Genomic DNA, 3,245 nt, shown 5'->3' with positions numbered 1-3,245 from the left:
CACAGAGTGTAGCACGATCATAGGCCATGAATCACCTGTTTGTGATAAGACCACCGAAATAAAGACTGTTTATTCTGCTTCTCTGATGCTGATTCAGTCACCATAATTCTTCCAAGACTTAGGAATCACTTCTGTTTTACCCTACCTCTTTCTGTTAGGTGGTCTTCTCGTTGTGACTCATAGATTGACACATTACTGGAAGCTATGCCGCCAGTACTTCAAATACCAGAGAGGTCACACATGGTGAACAGATTTTGGCAGAGCTTCCAGACTAAGACCGACTAGGAGCAAGGAACAGGAGTCTACTTCTGAAAAGCTGCAAATATGAAAAGCTTATGAATAGCAGCAGGACATTGTCTGACAAAGTTTGGTTGGGAGATGAGACAATTACATAGAAAGGTCCTGAAAATAAGACCAGGGAAAAGCTCTCTCCTCAAGGTAGAGTTGGCTTTACTAACACAGATGGAGCGACACAACTCAGAATGAAAATAAACAGCTGTAACCAACATTGTCAGAAGTATCTTGCAATGCCAAATTGCAATGGTGCTGAATAGGTTCAAACTACCAATTTTAGGTTAGTAATTGAGTGCCAAGTGTCTACTGCCCAAAGAAATATTCAATGTGATCTCAAGGACCCTAATAAGAGAGTATTGAAAGAGAAGATAAGATGTTGAAAATTGAGGTTGAAACTATATAAGAAAGAGACTCCAAGCCAAGGAATGCAGGTGGCCTCTAGAAGCTGAAGGATCGTCTTCCCTAAGTCTACAGAAGGAACACAGACCTGCCAACTCATTGTAGCCTTCTAACCTACAGAACCATTAGATACATTTATTTTATGTCACTGTACTTGTGGTCACTTCCTACTGCAGTAAGAGGTCACTAAAATACCTGTTAAATCTTATCTTGCCCCTTCTTGTAGCCTCATGAAAACCCCTCAGAATCGATTCCTCCACGTATCCCCTAATTCTTGTTAATAATGTCATGCAGCTCTGAAATCCTTATGTACAGGGGCAAATGCCTCTGCTAAGATTGTTCCAGTATCATGAGAAGGGGAAGGAGCAGTTAAACCAGCAGGTTCTCAAGGAAGCTCGAGCTGCATATGGGACCAGTCAAGGATTAAGGGCTCCTCTACCATCCAAGAGATCTCAAGGAGGTTTGGAATCGACTTGTTTTGCATGTGTTTACCCCAATCACCCAATCCTGAGTACTCGAGGAGCATTTTCCCAAGAGAACTGTGAGACTGGCAAAGGAAACATGGAAAGGACAGATGGAACCTCACTAGTACCTGGACCATAGTCACAAAATGATCCAACACTAGTTTTCTTTCTTTCTTTCTTTTTCTAAAATTTGTCTTTCTTGAGCAAATTTACCCTGCAACTGTAGGAGATAACAGTATCCAACAAAACTGTTCTCTGGGCTCCAATGTCCCTGGTGCTGAAGTGACTTGCTCTGAACATATGTATCTAAGGCATTCTCATGATATAACTCTGATCCCAATTCCTGGTCTGCATGTGATCATCCCTCAGATTAACCAAAAGGTATGGAATGGCCAAACACAATGATGAGACATTACAAGGAAAGGTAGGAGATGAGCTGAGGATTGTGCACATTGCTGGTCACCTGACCCACGCCTCTCCTCCCACAGCTGAATGCCAACATCAGTCTTCTCAGACCACCGTACGCACTGAAGAAAGGAAAACCAGAGGCTGATAGAGGAAGATTTCTTCTAATTCTTTCCTCCCAGGCATATCACGGAGTCATTTCATTTCAGTCAGCCAATTTTATAGTTTCTGCAGGAATGGAACCTGTCATTAAAATGTTACTAGTTTCTTACATTTAATTGCTAATTTCTTACATCAAAGACATGCTGCATTTTTTTCTTCCAATGTTTAGTGAGTGAGTAAGAAGGGCATACAGGTATAAGCTTTGGGTTTTGAGCATGGTGGTATTTTTTTCTTTGTCATCAGCGTACAGATTGGTAGATGGCATTTTCCAGGATCAAGAATCCAGGATCCAGTGCTCTGCAGTAGAAATCTGACTTTTAGTGGAGCCATTAATTAGAGAGCTTTCTTGGGAAAGGAAGTCTGATGTCTGGGGTGGAGAGGAGGCTATCTCCCTACCGTGGGTCCCTTAGTCATCTAGGAATTATCAGAATTGCCTGTTACTCAGATGGTACATTTATAACAATTACTAAAAACATCCCTACTTCTAGCTACTTTACTTCCATTTGTAGGAAAATGACCATAATGAAATGATTTTGGTAAAATGGCACTTTATGCTATTACCCAGGAAAAGAAATTGCCATAATGTATACACACCCCGATGATATGTACAGAGACTGATTCACACTCAGAGACTGTGCCTGATGCCCTACACAACCGACCTCTGTCAGAAGGACACCGATTTCACTTCCTCAGACATGAGTCATGCCCAGTCCCAACTGTGGCTGGTGTTATAACGTGCCGTTGAGCCAGCTCTAACTCATAGGACCCATAGGCAACAGAAAATAAAAACAAAACAAAATCAGGCCCGGTTCTATACGACCCTGTGTTAGATCCCACTATTGCAGCCATGGTGCCATTCCATCCACTTGAAGGTCGTCCACTTTCTTCTTCCCTTTCTCTTTGTCAAGCAAAGTGTTCTTTTCCAAGGAGCGATGTCTCCTGATCACACACACAAGGTATGTGTCACACAGTCTCATCATCCCGGCTTCTAGCAACTGTTCTGCAGGTTCTTCTTCTAAGACATGTTTGTTGCTGACGCTTTCTTCTTGTTCTTCTGCCAGCCCATGATTTCGTATCTCCTTCGTGCCTCTAAAATGAGGCCATCAAGCTGTGACCTTATTGACAGACTAGTTTACAAGAGATTATGTAAGTACCACAATGGTAGGCTGCTTTCTCACCTCACAAACTTCTGTTGCCTTCTAGTGGATTCTTGTCATCTTATGTTTCACCTGCTAGTAGTCATTAAGCATATCCTTGAATTATCTTACTCCTGTTTCAGCTTTATTTTCAGATATGCATTCAAAGTTTCAGACTTCAGTATCCACCTGTTAGATAAAAATACCAAAGTTTTATCAATCAAACATGAAAAACATTTATCACTCTCTAACAAAACACTGTTGTTCAAGAGTAAGGAAGACCACAGCAGAATTGACGTACTTGATTTATGGTGTTGGTGAAAATACCAAAATGATCATGGACCATAAGAGAAACAGGGGGAAAGCCAGGGATATCTACTGTCGT

Source organism: Echinops telfairi, unplaced genomic scaffold, assembly GCF_000313985.2.
Source record: "Echinops telfairi isolate 266 unplaced genomic scaffold, ASM31398v2 ScPeMD7_7400;HRSCAF=8409, whole genome shotgun sequence".
Lineage (NCBI taxonomy): Eukaryota > Metazoa > Chordata > Mammalia > Afrosoricida > Tenrecidae > Echinops > Echinops telfairi.
The sequence above is the reverse complement of the archived record's forward strand: the minus strand, read 5'-3'. Positions refer to the sequence as shown.